Raw genomic sequence first — 23,906 nt, 5'->3', positions numbered from 1 at the left:
ACGGGGCGTTGTTAGAAAACCCCCGTAGCTGTGCTAAAATCCCCTGTAACCCACTGCCTCGAGTGGTCAATTGCTTTTCTACAACGGTTAGGCTACTACATAGGCTATATATATTCACAAAAAACACTCAGTAGTAACATTCAATCATTTATTTACTGATCATTATTATCATTTTAGTATTTACAAAATCTTCCGCGATAGGCTATAGTTCTGAATTAAATGGTTGCCAGGCAACATACAGATGTGGGAAGTTAGAAATGTCACATGCTGCAGCATTTCACCTCGCGGTATTTAGCAGGGAAATCCCGTTGGAAATCTCGTGGGACTTCAGACGGGTGTTATTTCGTTTTAGTGATGCACCACCGCCAGGTGGCGTCTTTGAGTAGATTTAGCAGGCTGGGCTCAGTGTTTTTCTCCTATAGTCTACGAATGAAGCATCATTAATTTTCACATTCTTTAATTTACATGCTCTGTTGTAAAGCACTTTGAGCTGAATTTATCTGTATGAAAGGTGCTATACCTTGTTCTCAAACACATGTTTTCTCCATCTGGATGTAATTTAATTATTACGAACACCTATATCTAGGCCTACAGTAGCCTATCTATCTCGGTAACTGACGTCGGGTCAAGACGTGGTGGCTGTTTGGTCAAATGCGCAAAATAACAGTATTGTAAATATATTTGTTAGTAAAGATATGGTGAACGTGGGGGTTTTGCGTTTTGTTTCTGGAACGCATTCAACTGGTAGGCTACTCGTAAACCCCGGAAGTAAATTTGAAGACGGGGCATAATGTAGCCAAGTCTGAGCGCAGTAGGCTATATGGCTTCAGCACGATACAAAGAAAAAATAAGCTTGATCGGAGGTGTGGATCCATACAAAATTGACATAGTCGCCATGAGTAAAGATCACTCATTGCCAATCATATCCGGACATTAATCTTGTGCATAGATAGCGGCAGGTTTGACAGTGTGCGTTCACATGCACAATATACACAATATTTTGTTATTTGAATGATCTTGAATATATATATATATTCAAGATCATTCAAATAAGAAAATATCGTGTATGTTTTTAGTTATTTATACCGGCCGCCAGCTGTGAGAGGCTATAGCAGAGGATATGTGCGAAGTGTATTTGAGCTGCCGCCTCAACCGTGCGTAAGAGCAGAGCGCATCAACTCGTGTATAGCTACAACTAGTAGCCCATAGCCATTAAAACGGCTTATTGTTTTATTCATATATCAACTAGATAATTCGATAATAATGAGTAGCCTAGTAGGCTTAAATTAATTCAATAGGGCCAAATAAGCCTTAAGTTGTAGCCTAGGCTACAGTACAATCACAAGACGCATAGGCCTAGCCTATCGTAAAAAGCGTTGCGTTCTCATAGGCCTATATTAACTTAGATAATTATTAATTATGCTCAGGTCATAATGTCCGTTGAAAATAATTCCCTCTAAGCAGAATTTGAATTGTATTAAAATAGGCTAAAATTAAATTTCTACATATTCCGATTCCTTCTAGGTCTATATAAAAAAAAACATTTTTTTAATGTGTAGCCTAGGCTATAGGCTTCTGCGATGAACAAAACAGCCACAATGTAGCCTGCTTAGCGAGCAGTCTACCATAAGTAGTGTAGGCTATAGCCTAACCATAATGTAATATATCTAGACTACATGCATTGTGGTATTTCTTTATATAGCCCAGCCTGCAATTGTTTCTCAATAAACAGTTATGTCATCCTCTGAGTCCGAGTAGGCTAATAGACCGGCAGCTCTAAATGCCTTCCCAATCAATGAGACATGGTTGTAAAAATGATGTTTTATTGATGGAAAGGGTAAAACTGAAAAACATGGAGAGTCATTGCATTGATGATGCAGTCCGTTCAAATAGGCATCAAAAGATAAAGTAGGCCCATTTAAAATGACTAATTACATCTTCAAATCCCTTCTAATCTTGGCCTTTGATAGGGTTTTTTCCCGCTATACTGTCATTTATATCCGAACATTAACTATCTTGTGCATAGAGAGCACAAACAATGAAACGAATAGATTTCCTCCCTGTCAGCCTACTTTTATTCTTTAGGTTTTACAGAATCGGCCTACAATGTCCACACATGCATACGCCATCTGACTAGCTCGTCACTCGCCAGCGAACCTGGACTAGACTATTGTAACCCCCCCCCCAAATTCTTTTATATTCAAATAAACTGGATGAACCGGCCTAGCCCTGGATCGTGGGGAGGGGGGTAGCCTGCGTTAGCGGGTGCTTTGCCATGACCGGCCATGGAATTCGCTAGTTTGATTGATAGATGGATGGATTTAACCTCCAAAGTAGATTGTGCAAGTATTGTATAGGCCCATGTGTAAGAGATGAATGGCTGTAACCATGAACTCAGCCAGAGGTAGGCCCTACTGTAGATTATCAGCATTATCACCAGTCTCAATTTATGTGTTGCCATTCATTTAAACCACCATCTCATCTAGACTACTTCTGTTGCTGCATTTTTACATTTATGCTTTCATGATTTTAGAGCGCAATAAACATTTTCCAGGATTCCAATAAGTCCATCCATTCATCCAACTTTGTGCTGAGCGCAGCGCAGGCTGGTAGCCTACTGTCAAGGCTCACGACTGATGCACTCCCTTAACACGTCTCCCAACTTCCCAGACCATCAAGAGAATTTCAATATGAAAGATCTTGGGATTCCAGGAGTCAAGGCCGTTTCAGACGGGGAGCGACATTCCGCCTGCGTTCTCGCTCGGATCAGCGGGGGACGCACGCGTCCTGCGCGCAGCGGGGAAAGCTGACTACAATTGAGCTCTTGTCGCGGGCGGGCGTGTGCAGCCTAGTTCCATATGAGAACACTCCTCGGTCCAATTCCGTATAGTAGATCCGCCTGTGTACTTTCAACAAATGTATTATTAGACATAATATCATAATAATATATATAGCCTTCAACGACCTCCTGAGCTGCCTGCCTGATGGTCTCAGGGCTAAAGAGACCGCGCGTCGTTCCTCACCCTAACTATTGGCATGCTATCAATGAAAGAAAATACATCGTAAATAAACATGGTTTTAGGCTATTGTTTTTATGTAGGCCTATAGGTAAAGCTATTTGTGTTCATAAGATAACGTCATTGTAAACGAAAGTAGCCTATAGCCTATAATCCAATTGACTGGAACCAGGGGGTTTGACAAAAGTTAAGAGGCAATTAAATTTGTCTTGACTGCATTCAAGATGTATCTTTCACATTAAAACTATATACAAAGCTGGGAATGCTAAGAAAATTGCATATGTTTGCAAACTAAAACAAGTGAACACAATTTTACAATCTAAAAATGCTTATGAGGCCATTATTTTACTTATATGGGGCAAAAGTGGTTTCTCTTCCTGCTTCTGCCTAAGCCCTCCACAATACCACAACACAACGGTGTCATGTTTTACCGAAGGAGAAGTGAAGAAGACGGTAGCTAGCAGTAGCTAAAGCAGTTAGCTAATGTTAAGATCATTCCTCTAGCTGCTTTGCTGCTAATGCGAGTTCGTCTCCGTTCCTGCCCGAGAAACAGAAGTTGAACTAATAGCATCAAAATCAAAATAGCTACAGGAATCATCGTTGTAAAGTTAGCTATCTGCTTTTTAGCCACCGACAGCTACCGTTAATATTATGGAAGCTGCTGTCGTGAGCTAACTTGCTATCACGGTCTTATCGTGCAGCTTCACAGGCTGCTATTAGCAGACAGCACTAAAGTTGACAAAATCACACTTGCACATCATTAGAATTCCAACCATTTATATGGGATTTATCATTCAACTAAACATGGAACCTGAATACTACCTGATATTTCAACCTGCTGCCATCAGTGATCGGCGCGTCTGCTTGTTTGAGTCATGAATATCTTACGCAGTTACATTCCATGTAGTGTCCCAAAACTGTTAAATCATTCCCCATGTAGTTCACTATGAGTCGCACTCAATACATCCATGGTAATAGGGAGAGAGTGAGTGAACCATTTCAAACACATCTCTGGTCATCTCCGTTAGCCATCTTACTCGTCCTGATGCCATGTTCCATATGAGAACACTCAGCCTAATGTATTAAACTTCTACTTGTCCCGACCCGGCGACAGTTACAGAGATAGAAACTATAAATAGATAGGCTAGACTTTGTTCGTAATAATTAAATTACAACCAGACAGAGAACAAGGAGTTTGAGAACGGTAGGCTCATCTAATGTGCGAGATGAGCTACAGCAATGGGTCAATGAGTGGTATTACTGTGCCCCTATGGGCAGGCGAACGGTGGTGCGGAATGCCGTAAAGCGCCTGTTAGAATACCGCGGGTCAAGTTACATTCTTATGTTCCCACATCTGTAGGCTATCTCGCCTATTTGGGTTGGCCTTGTTCACATAAGCCATAAGGCACAATTCGGGTGGTTCACGTTTATTTGAATATTTCCCGCCATCGTGCAGTTATTAACAGTTCTCCAGAGCACTCGTTTTTGCTGGTAGGTGTGTGGAAGGGTTGGAGTCGAACTGATGAGTGCGTTACTGTAATGGGATACGAAAAAGGCGAGGTTGCTGCGAGTGGTTGCTACGCAAAACATAGCCTACCGCTTGATTTTATCAATGGCCTCGTCAATGAGATTGACGGCGCATTAATACTAATTGTTATTCGGTCGCAGCTGTGGGTTACAGAGTATTTTACCACTGCTGCTAGCCAATCAGAATCAAGTGTCCAAACCCTCCATTGTAGAAGCATAAATGATACCTAGTCATAGTCATATTCCCATATTGCTAACCCTAGCACACCAGGAATAGTCCCAGTGCATGTCCGGTAAACTAGCCATTAGAGTCAGGGAGATGACAGAGCATATCTGGGCACTGCCATTATTTTACAATTTCACAGTGAAGAGGTACAATCACAAAGGGAATATATCACTGGACTCGTAAGCACAAAAATAAATCTGAGAGGTGGAAGCACAGCAGAGACTTTTTAAGAGGGCAGCATGTGTCAAACACTGTGGTATGGCCACAGTGCATTTTAAGTTGGGTCAACTCAATCTCTGGTTGAGAGGAGCAGCTTTGCAGTCCTTCAAAGTCATACGTTTTACTTCGACTGTCCCAGAGGTCCATTTTTATGTGTGGTAACTGTAGACCAAATGTATAACAAACATCCACCTACAAGAAGTAAATGAATACTGCCCATTCTAAAGGGATATTCTGGAATTTTTGAACTACGGCCTCATTTCCAACTTACCTATGATGTACTGTATTTGACTGATGGAGATCGTTTTCAAACTATCGAGCAATCCGTTCGTGTCGCGGGACCTATATTATTATATGCTCTAGCCGGATATAACTGAGTGTTACTCTTCCTGCCGACTCGCAGACATAAATATAAGTTCCACAAACCAGAACAGATAACACAATAGTTTGAATTCAAAACAGATGGTAAATAGATACAAAAGAATCCCAGAGAGACTTTACTCATATTTCATTTGTTTTAGGCTAACGTGACTTAAAGCTACATGAGATATCTCCGTACTTTGGCGGCCCCTCTGGTCGTGATCAAATCTGCACTGTGTTTTAAGAAACACACTTCCCACGATTCCCCACTCACTCGCTGTAATGATGGGAAAAAAGATGATGACCAACGTGCATGCAGACTGGATTGGAAGATTGTAGCTACTTCAATTTACTTTCTGGAAGGATGGCTTCAATGCAGGTAAATACCAGTCTCCTTTCTTTTATGTGCATGTGTAGATACATTTGTGGGGCGAAGTTTTTATTGTCTTCCTGATATTGGGACACGCAAAACACGTCACTTCCGCTTCTACCACAAGATTTCCTGCCAGTGTACTAGCCAGTACACCGGAATTCTAAAATAATAAATTCACAGGGTATCATATAGTCTCATGTCATGAAAACGATTTTGGGGGTGTTGCTAAGGCGAATTCATAAACTAATAGCAAGTGAAGGTGAATATTGAACTATAAAAAAGTTCTCATTGTGCTTTAATAGGGTTGCAGTAACATTAGCCACCAGTGGAAATTGGAACGACCCAAAGCTATCTACAGCATGGAATTAACTGAAAATGATCTCCATCAGTCAAAAACATCATAGTTAAGCCGAAAATGAGGCCCTAGTTAAAAAATTCCAGAATATCCCTTCAAGACTATCTTAAGACCAGGTTATGTACCACCGAGTACCACGAGTATACTCTTGTAAGATATTAAACTAGTCTCCTCAATAAAGCCTATTCCTTGAATAATGGAATAACATGTATAGAGATGATCCTTTCTCCTAGACTAGGCTCAATGAGAATGGTCTGAGAAACCAGCTGATCAACTTTAACAGTCCTTGAGTGTGTGCGTCTGTGCGTGTGTGTGTCTGTGTGTGTATATGAAAGGGAGAGTGTAAGTATCCGCGGACAACCCACCAACACCAAGGTCATGGGTGAACTAGGAGACGTCCACATTTTCACGCCTGGCTATCATTAGTGCCAGTTGGGTCCCAGCGGAACGATCGGAGGCAGAATGCCATGACAGAGTCCTGGCTCCACCACCTGACCCTGCAGTGTGTTGACTAATGGCCCTATCCTCGCTCACTAAATCTCCCAGGCAGAAATGTGTCGCCCAACCAAAGGGCCCAGGGGCGAGGACAGGAGAAACCTATGTCCATCCCCACCTGTGTGTGCATGTGTGTGTGTTTGTGGGTGTGTGTGTGTGTCGGGAGCGAAGACAGAAGAAACCCATGTCCGTCCCCACCCGTGCGTGCATGTGTGTTGTGACTGGGAGCGAGGACAGGAGAAACCCATGTCCTTCCCCACTTGTGTGTGTGTGTCGGTGCCAGGAGCGAGGACAGGAAAAACCTATGTCCGATCCCACCCGTGTGTGTGTGTGCATATGTGTGTCTTGTGACTGGGAGCGAGGATAGGAGAAACCCATGTCCGTCCCCACTTGTGTCTGTGTGTGTCCCTGATGTGTTCTTAGCATGGATGGCTGCGACCCATTTGCCCACCATGGCAATATAACTCTTAAATGAAATGTGACAGTGGGTACAGATGCACAATTGTAAAATGTAAAATGACTAAAGAAATCAAATTTTCTGTTCACACAGTAGCTTTCCTTTGGTCTTACAATCATGAAATATTTACACAACAGCAAAAGCCACACACGCACACCACACACAAAGTGTGGCGTCGCAATGTTTATGGATGATGCGCTCCCGGCATGATTGAACCATAGTGGATTTAGAGAACCTCAATTAGATGGAGGTAAATGTATGGGGAGATTTTGCGAGGGAGAATTGTGTTCAGAGGCACTGGCTAATACTAAGGGAATGGGTCACTGATGCTGGAGTGGAAAAGGCAGGGGCAGATTCTGATGGCACTGATTGGCCTCAATCATAGAGGTTGATTGGTAGAAGGGATGATGGAGGAGCTCGGCGGAGGGACTCTGCCTTCTGCTGTTCTCTGCTCTGCCTTCTTACAACTCGTGGATTCATTTATTTAGGCTTATGCCAGGCGGCTCGAAAGAGAGAGTACATGTAACCACACACACACACACACACAATCACACACATGCAGCACACTACACAATCACACATTTTGTACTTGTTCTGACAGTAACTGAAGTAATTAGAAGCGAATGACAACTCAATCAGAACATGCTGCGGATGGTAAACTCAATAAGCAACTCAAAGTACACAACACTTTACGTGTATGCCTCCTTTAGTTTAATTTAGTTGAGTTTAATTATCAGTTATTGGTGTAATGCATTTCCGTGGTGTTCCAGAACAATGGCTGACAGAACCCAAGTTGTACACCAAAATCAATGTTGACACAAGCCAAAGCTATTACATAGCTAGAAAATCAGACATGACATTGGTATTGTTAAATGGCCTAGAGGCAGAAAAAAAAAAAAACTAAGTACATGTCACATAATCATAGCACTGTTAATGAGCGGATATGTAATTAATTAACGAGTCGTGACTCATCTGCTCCTTCTGGAGATATGCGAGTCAGCCCAGCAGGGAAATAACAGTCACCAGATATGTCTAACTTCAGGCGCCACAGGTGGAAATACCACATAGTGATTACATTTCCCACCACCTAGAGAAGCCATCTGCTTTCTTAGTGGTGACTTAATATTCTTTATAATTCCTTATAATGGGCTGTCACTGGCTACTGTAATAGGGAAATAAAAATCTATCTTTATCATTTCATGTCTGACACCAGTGTAACCAGAACTTACTGTATGTGGATCTGTGACAACATTTTTACATGAGCACCCTTTCTCTCCTTTCTGTAAACTTCTCTTATTGTTTATAAGGAAGGGGGTTGCTCAACCATTTTTACGACTCTTCGATGTCCTAGAAGCTGTTTCCCAAGGCCATAAACAATGGCCTGGGGTCTTCATCTACAGGTCAGCACTGAAGGCAAGATGGTGCCTGTGTTGGCACGCCGTCCGCCTCGTCTGTCTCGTCTGTTCAGCATACTGTTTGTTGTTGATCTCTTTCTGCTTATTGTGTATGGTGTATTGCAGTGTTCTGTTGCGTGCTGTGCTGTTTGTGTTTCTCTGGACCTGTACAGCACTTTGGTCAACCTCAGTTGTTTTAAATGTGCTTCATAAATAAAATTTGGAGTTGATTTGAGCTGTTGACCTGTAGAACTTCCCTTAAGGCCAATTTATACTTCATCGTACAAAACTTTTGAAAGTGTTGACAGACAGAAATGACGTCACTGTTGACACTTTTTGGTGTCGGGCAGGGGTGTCTTGCACCTACCAAACTTTTGAAAGTTGCAGATGCCGTCACTTTTGTCGCACAGTTGTGATTGGATAGCTAGATAGAAGGCACGTTTGTTGCCATGGATATGCTTTGCCTTCCTTGCTTAGCGGGCATCCTGAAATAACGAAAGTGCATTTCCTCGTCCATCTCTCGCATATGTTGAGCAAGCAGGTACTCCCCTTGAATTTCTCTTGTTTTGAGTGGAAGAACCGACTACCTTCTCTTTCTTTTCCTCCTCTCTCTCAACAAAATCAAATTGAAAAATCTTTTTCTCCTCCTCTATAATCTCGTCTATTTCAGCCACCAGCACCGGTACAGCGGCCATCATTCATGCAATGCAAATAATGTAACAGCCCAGAGTTTGATGTTGTCATAGAGACAATCAGCCACACGTCTGCAAGTTACCATGGAGGTGATCAGACACTTTGCTGAAGTATAAATGCTAAATGTCGGTTGACATTTTTTTTCTGTCGACAGACATTTGTCATACGACACTTGTCGACTGAGTATAAATAAAGCTTTAATCTCTGGTAACCCTCTCATATCATTGATTAGTGGAGTTTTATAAAATCCATATATGGGTTGTAGCCACAGTGGTTATAATGCTGTGTTTGAGGATAATCATGGCTCTTGGCGGAACTTGTGTCTCCTACCAGAGAGCCCGGTTTTGCTAACTCGTAAACTCTCCGAATAAAGTAACCAGTTTTAGACTTGCAAAGGTGAACCCTGGCATATTGCCTACTTATTTTTTAATGATTAGAATGTTTCTATTAACAATAGTGGCGACCTGAGGATGACTCTTCTACCCTTATTTATGGCTCTTGCCGACTGTGTTCTCTGGAGTTTGACAGTCAGGAGAGGTACTTAAAGTACCAGCAATAAAAGTTCCTGTTGTGTGCCCTACATACACATTTTAAGGAACTGGTACTACTGGACCAATTTTCACAAAACTTGGTGGAAGGGTGTAGCATGGTCCGACCTAGAAACTATTCAATTTTGGAGCGGATCCGAATCACGGGGTGGGTCCATAAGCCGCCCAAACACGGACAGCCATTCACCGCCATAACCTCCACCCCAGCGACAGCACAGGGCGAGAGGTAATGTTTTTGGTGGCATGTGTGGGTGGGTGCATGCATTTGTTTCCACCGCCCCAGCAATAGCGCAGAGCGAGAGGTAATGTTTTTGGTAGCATGTGTGTATGTTTGTGCGTGTGTGGCATGTATGCCTTTTACTGTTAGCAGGATTACTACTGGAACAAAACTACTGGAACAATTTTCACAGAACTCGGTGAGAGGTTGTAGCATGGTTTAACTTAGAATGCATTCAATTTTGAAGCGGATCCGAATCACAGGTCGGGTCCATAGACCGACCAAACTCAGCTGGACTGGGCAAGAGGAAATGTTTTCGGTGGAGTGTGTCTGTGCGTTAATTTGTGTGTGTGTGTGTGTGTTTGTCTGTTAGCAGGATTACGCAACTTAGAACCCATTACATTTTGGAGCAGATCCGAGGCACAGATCAGGCTCACGGGCTGCCCAAACACAAAAACACAAAAACTATCTGACCGATTTCCATGAAACTTGGTGGATGGGGTGTATCATGGGCCACCTTAGAAACTATTAAATTTTGTAGCAGATCTGAATCACCGGCCAGGTCCACGAATGAAAACAAAACTTAGAACGAAGCCAGCTCCCTGTGTGGGGCACTAGAGACACAGGGTTTGGACTGGGGTGTGCGGGGGGAGAGCCCGGAGTGCCCCCGCGGGCTACGACCCAGGAGGGGTCCCACAGAGCCACCCAAACACGGCCGTCCATTGACCTGCAGTCATTTTTGGGACTTGGGCTCATGACTGCTTATTTCTCCAGGGTAAAAATAGGCGGAGGATCTCCCCTCGTTTATGTCCCCGCAGGATTATACAAAAACTACTAGAGGTCGACCGATCAATCAGCCGGGCACATAATTGGGCTGATATAATGCCCTTTTGAGGTAATCGGCTGAAGCCGATCTCTGTGCTCACAAATATATTTTGCTACACCACAAGTCATGCTACACACTTCCACCAAGTTTCGTGAAAATCGGTCCAGTAGTTTTTGCGTAATCCTGTTAAAAGATAAATGCATGCGCGCCACCGAAGACGTTACCTCTCGCCCTTTTCTGTCACTGAGGCGGGAACAGATAAAAAAAAAGCTATGGTTATGGTGGAGAACAAGTGGTATTTGTGAATTCAGAACCATGTGCCTTGCCCTTTTATAAATAAACCATAGTACGCATTGAAGGAGAGAGAAGGGTGGAGATGGAAAGAGGGAGACCGGCACGTTTTGAGATTTGTCAAAGCGTTACAATTGTTGTATCATGGACAGAGAGAGGTGTCCCCACTGTACTGGCAAGAGGAGGGCTATTGGGCCATAACAAATGCCACCGAACAGAGACAGCAAGACCACCAGGGCTGTCTTCCAAAAAGATGTAGCACACTCCCAGTCCCTGTCTACACATTATTGTCATTACATGCAGTATTAGAACATGCAGTCTTATGACTTAGACAACTAAACACAATGGCCTTAGTTGTAGAGTTGGAGCTTTGCAGTGATGATGAAAGTGCATTTTGGAGCTTTTCATACATTTCACTGAAAGCCATGACGAAGTGGAACCATAAGGACTTTACAGTAAGGGTACTGTATGTTACTTATCATAAGTGAATGCATTACCTGAAAGTTGGTAGCTGGTTAGTAACAACTATTATAAATGTTAGCTAGGTAATTATTGATGCTTATTAATATACCCCTATTGTAAAGTGCCACCATTTGTAGTCAATGTATTCAATTTATTGATTTATCAATTGATTTATTGACTCGGTGATTGACATTATGATTAAGTGTGTTTGTCCCATAGATAGACAGATACAGATTCCAAAGTATTTTTTAGTAAAATCCACCTCTAGCCAGCTATGATGGAAATGAATACAAGGTGACACCAACTGTTTGAAAACACCCCATAACCACCTCTGGGTTGTTAAACAAGGGCCCATATAGCAGGAACAAGTCTATGCCTGTGTTTCTGCTGCCACTAAGGATGAGAAGGAGTGTGTGCTCGTCACTGCCTGTGTGCTATCCCCCCTCTGTAGTTGAATTAATGGGCCGATTGATCAACAGCAGACTGGTGTAGCTATCCTGAATAGCACCTGATCACTCACCTACAGCAGGGCGCACACACGGCAGCACCAATCAGCTGCCAGGCTGGGGGGAATGATTACGCATGGCTGGGCCAGCGAAGGAGCCAGCTCTACCTCCCTGCCTTCTCCTTTCCCTGACAGTTTGAGTTGACGTGGGGGGTGAGATGTATAGATGGGTTCAACAAGGCAGAAACGTACTGGGGGGTATGAGGAGAAAGAAAAGGCAGGTGTTAAGCTCAATCACGGAGCCAAGGGCAGGCTTGGAGGGAGACAAATGCTCCTCAACCGCTGTCAATATAATGATGCGCACCTGAGGAGGCGTGACGGTAGATGGTATAGATTGAAATAAAGATTGGGGGGAAATGGTTTGTGCATGTGTGTCTGTGGGTTGTTCAGCAGGAACGGAGCACAAACACTCGTATCATTGGATCTCAATAGGGGCACGTTGAACAGGCTCAGTCATCACATTACTTACAGTATGTTCAATAAGAGAAATTAAAGAACAAAGAGGGCAAATGTCTCCATGAGTAAATGACCCTAAAGATTACACTCAAACCAAAAAGTACAGTACATGTAGGACTGTTTTTTTGTGATGTGGGAGATCTTGAGGGGCAGAGGGTTTGAAATAAACTGTTGACAGTTGCCACACATGCCTGACATACAAATTAGTCAGCAAACACCTATCTTTGAGTGTGCCAAAAAAAGTTACTCATTTCATTCAGAACCAATATATTATTTGTAGGGTGCATGGAGTGTGACTGCCCTACTGAGACAACATTACTGAACAGAAACCTTGGAGTGTACACAAACAACCACCTTAACCACAGGACACGTAGGCTACACGTGACTGAAGCACCTGTCACCTGCACGGTGGGGTAGTGTTCCAAAATCTTCGCCCTCTGGCGTGGGTGTCGTGGGATTATGAATCTGCTGCTGCCCCAGTCAAAATAGCCTTCATCAACGTAAGATCTCTATCAAATGAGACTTTTATTCTTAATTACCTTTCTACCGCCCATGGATTGGACTTCCTGCTAAGGACTGAAACTTGGCTTAACATTGATGAGTTTGCTCCACTTGTTGAACTCTGTCCCGATGACTAACTTTTTTAGTACTCCCAGACCCTCTGGACATGGTGGGGCTCTAGCCGTTGTGTTTAAGAAGCCTTTCAACTGCAGCGTACTAAACTCTGATAACTTTTCCAGCTTAGAGGTGCAATTAGTTCAAGTAGGCTTGATTAATCCCCTTTTTAATTACTGTGGTGTATCATCCACCAAAAATACACAATGACTATCCCACAATTAGCAGACTTTCTCTCAAATACTGTTGTGGAATTTACATCCAAACACCTTAAACCTTTGTTCCTCTCTCTCCTTTTGTAATTCACCACCTCCCCCAAATATTCACATAGCTGTGCTAACCTACAGAATGGCCTCCAGGAGGCCATACACTTTGAATCTGTCTACAACAGAATAACCATCCTTTGTCATCCTTTGTCCCCAATTTCCGCCTTTTTCTCATGTCACATGTCTGTACTCTTGGCCACGCCTGCCATTTCATATGACGTACAATGGAGTAGCCAATCACATCCTGGAAGCACCGTACCTGTGTTTTGATTGCATATAAGGCGCAGCAAGACCCAGGGCCGGCACTTGTCTGGATAAACCACTCTTGTTGCGTTGTCCAGAAAGTCCTTGCGCTCGTATGTTTTCACAATAAACCAGACTTAACCTTTTGAGCGAATCTTGGTAAATCCTTTTTTGACTAGATCAGTTAAATTCCATTACAATACCATGCCCAACTTTAATAGAGTCCTGCTTCTTGGTGATTTTAATATTCATGTTTGCTGTCCCTCTAAGCCTCATGAGAGAATTTATGCATCTGGTTGATTATTTTAATCTTGCTCAGCTTACTACGGGCTCCACTCACAAGCTAGGCCATACTCTATACCTAATCTTATCATTTGGTTTTTCCATTTGCAATATGGAAATAATTGATGTATGTTGGATCATAGTGCTGTTGATTAATTTCTTACATATTACATCTCATCTCCCTGTACGTTACTCTTGCTACTCTTGCTACTGTACATTAACTCTTTGACTGCCAGTAAGTTCTCAAAGGCTCTCATAGCTGCTCCAAATACCTGCACTATTGAGGTTTCTCCTCCCCGCCTCAGCACTGAGGGAACTAACTACTTATTTAAAACACCACATACTTTTCTATTCTGGATTATGTTGCCCCCCTTAAATTGAAAAAAGCCCAAAGTTTGCCTTAACTAAATTACTAATTGGCTTGACTAAATGACACCACTAGAGCCATAAGGAGGGAGTGCAGAGCAAAAGTGGAAGTGTAATAAGCTTCAAATTTCCTTTGGAATTTTGAAGGACACGCTTCTCAAATATCAGGAAGCAGTTATGGTTCTCAAATATCAGGAAGCAGTTATGGTTGCAAGGGCAAAATACTTGTCTGACCTCATCTCCAACAACTCTCATAAACCCACATCAAAATGATTATTCCCCCCTCTGCACATGACCTAGCTATCTCACTGGTCTGTTCTTCTGACTTGGTCTGTTTCCAACCCCTCACGCTACCCTCCCTTAAAGAGATTGTTTCTTCTGTGAAATCTGTAAAATGGCCCCCTTGATTGTCCCAACTGCTCTGCTGAAGGATGTCATGGACATAGCTGGTCCCAGCATCCTCCTCTCTATAATCAACAGCTCTCTGGCTACTGGTACTGTTCCAACCTGATTCAAGCATACAGTGGTCCAGCCCCTCCTGAAAAAAAACAATTTAGACCCCACCTTGCCTAGTAGTAAAAGTTGGTATTGGTGATTGAATTTGATCACTCTGAAGAAGACACTGTCGAATCGTTAGCGGTTGACCTGTGCACCAGTTAAAGTTTTCTAAAAGATGATCCGTGAGCTCCAATCTACTCTCCGAGCAGATCAGTCTTGTCCAGGTTGAGCTTGAGGTGGTGTGTCGCCATCCACTCCAATATGTCAGCCAAGCACGCAGGTATGCGTGCCTCCACCTGTGTGTCAGAAGGGGGAAATGACAGGACCAGCTGGGTGTCATTGGCATAGCAGTGATAGAAGCCATGTGAGAAAATAACAGCGCCCAGAGATGTAGAGGGAAAAAAAGAAGAGGACCCAGGACAGACCCTTGTGGAACCCCCGTAGTCAGACTAAATGATGCCGACATGGACCCTCTCCATGTCACCTGGTAGGAACGACCCGTCGGGTAGGATACAAACAGGGAGAGTGCAGAACCTGTGACACCTTTCTCCTCGAGGGTGGAGAGAAGGATCTGTGTCAAACACTGCTGACAGTTCAGGGAGTATGACAATGGAGGAGAGAGAGTTTGCTCTCGTGGTATGGAGTAACTCTGTCACCGCACCGTCTCTGTTGAGTGGCCAGCCTTGAACCCGGACTGGCTCTATGTTTGTTCTTAGAGTGTATTTGCATGCAAATCATTTACAAAATGTGGAGAGAAGCGTGAAATACTCAAAGTCTACCAATGCTTTTGTATAGTTAATGCACATCTCCATTGCACAGGTGTGTCCTATTTAGAGGTGTAGTGGTGAGTAAAGAAGTGGGTATACTCTGACTAAAGAATGGGTATACTGTATAAGAAATGTTACCGTTTTTACATTAGTGGTGTTTAAAGTGGGTATACTGTGGGTCCATGGATAAAGAAGAGGGTATACTCCTTATACCGCCGTATACCCTCCACTACACACTGCAGGGCTTGACATACAGTTGAATTTGCCACTGGCCATTTACAAAGTTGCTGGCCCCAATGTATTACTAGCCTGGAAGATATAGCCAAATTTTGCTAACGCTTAAACAGGACATACATGGCAAGCATTTTAAAGAATCAGATATCAGTGGCTAGTCACCGAGTGAAGAGTGCTTCTACAAGTGGTTGATCATCATCATGCCTCAGAAGAATGATGTGATACAAGTACATGTAAAGTCAATGTTTGTGATGATGGGATCTAGTCAGCAATTACTAAGAACTAAACCTTCAAACATATTAGCTAGTTAGCTAGCTATTTCACTTAAGGGCGCTCTAATGTTTTCACTCACTTGTCTGCATAGGTGCCTTCAGAAACATTTTATTAGCGGCTATTGATTAGCGGCTATGTACAAGGTATTCGGCTGGCTTGTCTTCTCATTAAAGTTCTCGTACTGGCGTGTTACCACGGCCAATCAGAGTAAAGGCTGGGAGGTTTGTTTTTTTGTCACGCAAAGCTTACAGCTGGGGCGAGTTGAACAAAATGTAGTAAACGTTAAACGGTGGTGTGTTGGAACACTCTGCTGATTGGGCAACACAGAGAAAACGTGTCATTCAATCTGGAAAGCATAGCAAAACATAAACGTTTTGTCAGGGCTGAACTCACCCGTGATTATTGTGTCTCTGTGCTCTCAGCCTTGTTTGTGGAATGTGACTGCGGTGCCTGCCTATTCTCCGAAAACGATTCATAGTCGCGAATCTCTCAAAAATGTGTTTTATTATGGGAAGAAAATAGTAAGCGTGTATGTCTATATCTATATGATCTCAATGTTATATTTGCACTGGCCCGAGCGGGCATATGTCAAGCCCTGTACTGTAGGTTCATCTACAAATGGAGAATGGGCTGCTATGAGTAATGAATGTGAGAGCTTCTGCCGAACCTGTTCCCTCAGTAGCCAAATCCCCAAAGAGGCTAAAAAATATATTTTTAACTTGAGAAGTGAAGCGTACTGGGATGTGGGCTATAACGTACATACTTGTGTTTGGTTGTCTGGTTAAATAAAGGACTATTAGTTTCCGTCAGGCTGATTGTGCAGACGGGGAGTGAGTATGTATGCACCACACTGGGAGTGTGAGAGAGAGAGAGGGAGAGAGTCAGTTTGCAAGAGAGACAGAGAGAGAGAGAGAGAGAGAGAGCATGACAGAGAGGAGAGTGCGTCCGCATCCTATCCCCCGCTCCTCTCCTCCCTGCTCTGCCCCGTTTCCTCCTGGTCTAGCCCCCTCCCATCCCATCCCTGGCTGAGCAGCCCGTCTGCACTCCTCCTCGCCGCAGCAACCAACCCAGCCCTTCATTGGACTGAGCCCGCTTGATTCACGCGAGAGATGATTCACGCCCTGCGATCAGGGGCTGCGAGGGTGGCACAGGAATCCCTCTCACCACATCCATAATTCAGCGCAAGCACCTTCCTCCTACTCCTCCTCTTTTTCCTTCTTCCTCCTCTTCCTCCTTCTGCTACCACTGTTGCCGCTGCTGCTGTTGTGCGCTCCTGCACAGCACACGTATAGTAGTTACCCAAGGTATCAGCCAGCTCAAACCAGCTCAACTTCCACCACACAGGTAAGACGGAAAATAAATTGCTGGAAGCCTTAACGAGGCTCTGCAGATGGGAATCATAAAATGTCTGTTTGTGAATTTAGTATTTCGAAGTCTTGCTGCTACATTTATCTGTTGTCGTGTAGATCAGTAATTGAGAGGTTTTGATTAGGAAAAGAAAGGTAATTACTTGTATGATGCATGTGATTCTTACTGAGTGTGAGAGAAAAAAATGGATTGCATTGTATCATTTCAGTCTCCCCCCTGACACATTGTGTGAAATGAGATCTTGAGGGTGCCTTGATCTGCTATAAAGTTATACCCACCCCCCCATTCACCTAACCTCCCTTGTGTATTGCAAGGCTATGTACTCACGAAGGAGTATGGTAGCAGGTTTACCATGCATGTTCACTCTCTCGACTCTTGGTGGAGCTCAAAGTAAACCGGACAACGGCACTTCTGCCTGATATAGTCTCTAGAGGGAAAAAAGATAGCATATACCTCCTCCCTCTCTATTCAGAGAATATAGAAGTGAGAAATGTCCCGATGCCTTGTGTTTTGTTTTGTTCAGCCTTGTGCATAGTGCCTGTATGTTGAAGGTGAATGAATGTGTTGTCCCTGATCAATGATCAGGTGTCTTTTTTATACACATGCAAATGTACCTGGCCGTTGGGCAAACAGTTACATCACATCACACCAAATGAGTTTGGGGAAGGAGTGAGGGGAATACATTCTGCTGGTTTGTTCAGTGGTCTCAAACTGCAGTGTGTGTGTGTTGGAAGATAAGTGTTGTATACCGCCGAACGTGTCCCAGAATAAACGTCCTGTTTTGGATGATGACAAACCGAACAGGCGGTAAGGACTATTGGGGGATCAGTGGGGTTGGTGAAGGAGGGGTAACAGAGTCATAATATGTCTGCAAGACGTACAGTCTCCTGATGTGATTCCTGGGAAGGTGTTAGCACTGAAGCCAAAGTCTAGACAGGATTGTTAACATGTGCTGTGATGCTGTCTGGATTTAACACTTCAGTAAAGCAGAGAAGTCTGACTGGGATTATCATCTTGACTGGGTGGAAAAAATGGTACACCTTGTATCTCAACAAAAGACAACATATTTCCCCCTCTACAACGAACGCTCTGTGGTCGTCCTAAGATTGGGAATTGGATTAGAATAGCTGACACCATGATATCGAAATAATACAGTGAAACACATAGCGGCAGACCCTTCATTAAATATCGAACCACAGTTCATTTGCACCCAGGATGAGATGGTCGGGGGTTTGCATTTGCGATTCTCAGACGCAGGGTTGCACTGCTGCAGGGTTATCAATCACATAACCGTTGATTAAAATGCCGCCAGCAGATGTGTGAGATTACACAGCTGCTACTTGCCATTGAAAGGCAATAAGCAAAAGTTGTGAATGCTATACAATCCAATTACTGAAGGATTTCTTTTTGCACTTAGGGTGTGAGCATTATGTGCCAGTATTTCAATGCTCTATTGTACACAGGACACACCCATGCAATACAATACAGTTTAACTGCCCATTGGATGTTTAATCATTCTCATGTCTGCTACTAAAACATCTCAACAAGGATTTAATATTCAAATGCTTTGTCCTTCATTGATCCTCACTGATCCTCACTGTACATTGCTGGGGGCGTGTTTACTTTGATCAATGGGTGCAAGTGGTGAATATAAATGTTGTAACCCCCACCACCATCCAATTCCCCCAGACAGTCCCATACTAATCTCCAAATAAGGCCTTGTGGTGACAGGATATTACCAAATACTAATCACTCTCATTTACAAGATAATTTGGATTATGCATGATAACGAGAATGCTCTCTCTCTTCCTCTCACTCTCTCTTTCTCTCATTTTCCCTCACTCTTTCTATCCCTCAGTTCATTTTCTTTTCAGCGAGACTGCAGACCATTAGGGAGATGATCCACCTACAGATTTCACAGTGAGATATGCCATAGAGACTGCCGGGCTCTGGTTCATAAACGTTCCGTCTGAGCAGTCTCTTTGGGTGGGAAAATCACATTTTACCACCAGCTGGCCGCAGTGCTTCATGATATTCTGTGGGGTGGGGAATATGAGTGTCATTTTGAAATTGTCCTGAAGTGGCGCTGTTTTTTCCATAGGTGAGGGATGTCTGAGTTCAACTTCCACTGATGTTTGGAGATGAAAACAGAATATTATGATTTAAAATAGAAATGTTTCTCATCTCAGAGCTTTGTTTCCCATTTACATTTCACTCAACTCAGATTTTGCTCTTTTATGAACATTCATCATTGAGAGCAATAGTGTTTGCACGAGAGTGACTGCCTCATTTGCTTGTAATAGGCACACTACATGACACATCTAGTGTTGGTAGCATGACATCCCTGTAATGTCTTCAACTTCATGAAAAATGCATTACCAGCTTTGCATTGTGCATCAAAAGGCCGGTGAAGTATTAATCCTAACTGAAGGCGATCCTGTCTGTGTCTACATCACGATTATCTCCAGGACCTGGCACTGTATTAAGTTAACATTCAGAAGGTATATTGCTCTGGATGCAGGGAAGTGAAGTGTGGACTGTGAAGTTGTTTGGATCAGCGGCTCTCAAGAAGGCAAAAATCTGCCTGTTTCGTCCTGTTCCGAACATGGGCCCTAGATCCCAGAGCGATTCTCGAGAAAGTTGTTTGAGCTAACGGTAGATAAGTAGCTAAGCTAGCTAGCTCCAATTAAACACAGTTTAAATTTGTTATACTGTGGAAAAACCTGGGGACATGATATTGATTGTGGAAGCACTTTGACCTGATCGTGTAAAATGTAGGGAGTGCAATGCAATTTTAAAATATCATAGCAAAATGACCGACACGTCCTCCCTCCTATGGCATATTGGACTGTTGCTGGAACTACTTCAACCAGGTAGTCCTAAGCCATGAGGAAAATATGTGATTATTTTCTGATTTAACCTATTATTATAAGTGAACTTATGATTTATAATTATTTGCTTGTATTTGGGGCTGCCATCGACCTTCGCTGTTTTTTTGTGTGTTTTTTTTGCCTAATGGACGTGCATAAAATGCTGCACTGTGTGCTCTCCCTCAATAGGTTGTTTGCTGTGACAACTGCTTTCTTGTGTTATTACCATTTTTTGATAATTGCTCTTTTAAGTTATCTGCTGGTGTGGTGTTCTGCTGTGCTTTAAGGGCTATATGGCTCGAATTAAGTTGTGACTGAGTAGCTACAGTATTGTGCTGTGTGTGTGTGTCAGTTGGAAGGGAGATTCAAGATAGCCTTCAATAAGTTTTTCATTTTTTATTGGCCTAGTTAATTAATTTCCTTCCCATATTCGCAAAGCAGCGACACAAAGCTTTATGCAATTGCATCATATGGTTTTGATTCGGGGTCGGGCTTCAAATGTTGCATTACAGTCGGCCTTATTGTTGGGCTGGGCCTGAACGTCATGGACTCCGGCTGGGCGCAGGCTTAATTTTTAGGCCCGTGCAGATCCCTAGAAGTGTTTGTCCAGTGTTGGAATTGGACCAATATATGCCGGTACCTACTCCTCAATAGACTATAGCCGTTAAAATAAATCAATGTTGGTAGCCTAATCAACAAGTAGCCTAGAATCATATAGAGCTAGATAACGTTCCAATAACAAATGCCAACAATTCCTACCCATCTCCTGCCTATTTGGTCTCATCATTCGCTGATTACAACTGGTGGATCCTAAAGCCTTAATTTTTCAGATGGACATCTGACAATATTTGAAGAGGAAGAAAAAATAGACTGATGTTGAGAGCAATCTGGTAGGCTAGCCTATTGCTTCCCCAGGACCGGTAAACTCTGTTCGGGCAAGTGCCTCATGCAGTTGTCTGATCGGACAAGTAAAATATGTGTTTAAATGTGATAAATATGTAAAGTTTTCTAAAAAATCCATCTTAGAAACAAAACGTGGAGCTTCACACACCCTACTGTAGTTATATGGCTTAATCAACATTTGTGAAATTGGCAAACACAATGTGGCAATAAGTTGAGAGATTAGCCAATGTTAGCTGTTAATCATAGTAAGCTTGTTACCGTCCTTATAGCTAAATCAAAGACCTTACATTATAGTTACAGTAGCAGTAACTAGTAGAGGTCGTTCTCACCTGACCTAGAAAAATTGCCCTGGTGACTGCCATAAGGTAGTGGCCTACTCTCCTCGAAGACAACTAGCAATCAGTGGCAGCAGGCCGTGAAACATAGCTGGCTTTGACGGTGACAGCCAGCAGGCGACGGCCCCCTCAGGCAGCATGTGACCAAAGGCTAGGGCGACCAAAGGCACCAGGCGACTTATTCAAGAGTGAGTTTGTCATTAAAGACTGTCAGGAAAGTACTATGTATACATTTGCTTAGTTACCTGTATATTTTGTAGTTACCATTATGTGTTTGCATCCTATTCCTGTCTTTCCCTCTCTCCAGGGGCCATGCAGACATTGGGTCTCTCCCAGGCTCCGCAACCCCTCTATTCTCATCTGTGCTACTCTCTCAGCTCATAGCGAGCAAGTGGTGACAGGGGGACACTGGAATTGACAGTTGGTGGGGCCTAAAGCTGAGTTTATCTCAGGCTACGCATTCTCGCTGTCCCTCAACTTTCTTGCTCTCACCGAGACATGGATCACACCAAAGAACACTGCCGCACCCGCAGCCCTGTCAGATGTGTACTCCTTCTCCCACACTCCCAGAGCTGCGAAGCACAGTGGTGGCACTGGCCTGCTTATTTCACCGAAATTGAAATATTCTCTCCTCTCTGTTCCACAGTTTTCCCCACCCTCTTTCAAATTCGATGCTGTCTCTGTCACTTATCCAATCAAGCTCACCATTGCTGTCGTGTATCGTCCGCCTGGCCACCTTGGTGAGTTCCTGGAGGAGCTTGATACACTAGTTTCGCACTTCCCTGTTGATGGGTCTGCACTCATCCTTCTCTGCGACTTCAACATCCAGAGTGAGAAATTGGACCCTCTTTTCTCTTTCCTCTCCTCCTTCGATCTTAACTTGTCCTCTTCTCCTCCTACTCACAAGCCAGATCTCATTTTCACTAGACACTGTTCCACCTCTAACTTCTCTGTCACTCCACTCCATCCCCTCCTCCCCTGTAATTCCTCCTCCTACCCACGTGGTTACTACCCGTAGCCACCTCCACTCACTCTTCTCTACTGACCTTTCATCTTCTGTTACCTCCGCCTCTCCTCTGATACTGATATTGATCTTCTCTTCTCTACTCTTTCCTCTTCTCTGGACAGTCTCTGCCCCCTCACCTCACCTCCAGGCCAGCACGGCCAACTCCACATGCCCCATAGCTGTCGGAGTCAGTGTGTACTGATAGACGGAGCTTGAGAATAGCTGAGCGTAAATGGAGAAAAGGCAAACACCCAGAGGATCTTCTTTACTGCCAATCTCTTCATTCCGCATTCTCCTCCTCCCTATCTGCTGCTAAAGCTGCTTTCTTCCGCTCTAAAATTCTAACCTCTGCTTCCGATCCTAAAAAAAATAATATTTGAAACTTTCTCTTCACCCCCAACTCCTCTCCTACTCCCAACTCCTCCCTTCTCCCTGAGGATTTCAGATCAGATTCATCAGATCCTCTTTCCCCCACCCCCTGGTCGATGCACCAAACCTCACCTGCCCACCCTCACCCTCTCTTCCGCCTCTGCCCCCCACCCCCTTCAAATCCCACTTTACCCTACCTTGCTTATTTGTAATCTGCCTTTTTAATCCCTGTGCAGGACTCTGTGCATCCGTGCTGTGAAGAGTGCTATACAAATACAGTTTTACTTACTTACTTACTTCTTCCCCTCTCGCCTAACAAGGTCCTCAACCTTGTTATCAAATCAAATTAAACGTTATTTGTACAGCGCATTTCATACACAGAGGCAACACAATGCACTTTAAGGAGAGCAAAGGGGGGATGGACATAGATCCTACCCTTACATTTTTCAGAGGGAGGCAAAAAAAAAACAGTTCACCCAAGGGCTGAAAATGTGAGCTGTAAAAATTCTTCCCTGACCTCTTTCAACAAGATGAGCAAGCACGCTCCTGGAAAATATTAAAGTCTATTGGCTAAGAACATTTACAGAGCAATAAACATGAGCTAAATACTTTATAAGAGACATGACTATGATTAGAGTGGATAAATAGTTACAGAGATGTTGCCTACATGGATAATATGATATTATGGTTATATATAGGATATAATGGGGCGGGCAGGGGTGAAGCATGCCTAGGACCTACGGTGGCCATTTTAGGACATCCTCAGGAGTCAGATGTCACATATGTGTCAGATATCACAAGTCATATGTCAGGTGTCAGATGTCAGGTATCAGTTCTCAGATGTCAGGTATCAGTTGTCAGATGTCAGGAATCACATGTCAGCTATCAGTTATGTCAGTTGTCAGATGTCAGGTATCAGATGTCAACTATCAGTTGTTATATGTCAGTTGTCAAATGTCAGGTCTCAGTTGTCAGAGGTCAGATATCAGTTGTCAGATGTCAGGTATCAGACGTCAGATGTCAAGTATCAGTTTTAAGAGGTCAGCAACAACTAAACAACTCGGCCTTTAAGTGGGCTAGAGACACACGG

Source organism: Borostomias antarcticus (genome assembly GCF_949987555.1).
Source record: "Borostomias antarcticus genome assembly, chromosome: 2".
NCBI classification, from domain to species: Eukaryota; Metazoa; Chordata; class Actinopteri; order Stomiiformes; family Stomiidae; genus Borostomias; species Borostomias antarcticus.
Note: the sequence above shows the minus strand (reverse complement) of the source record.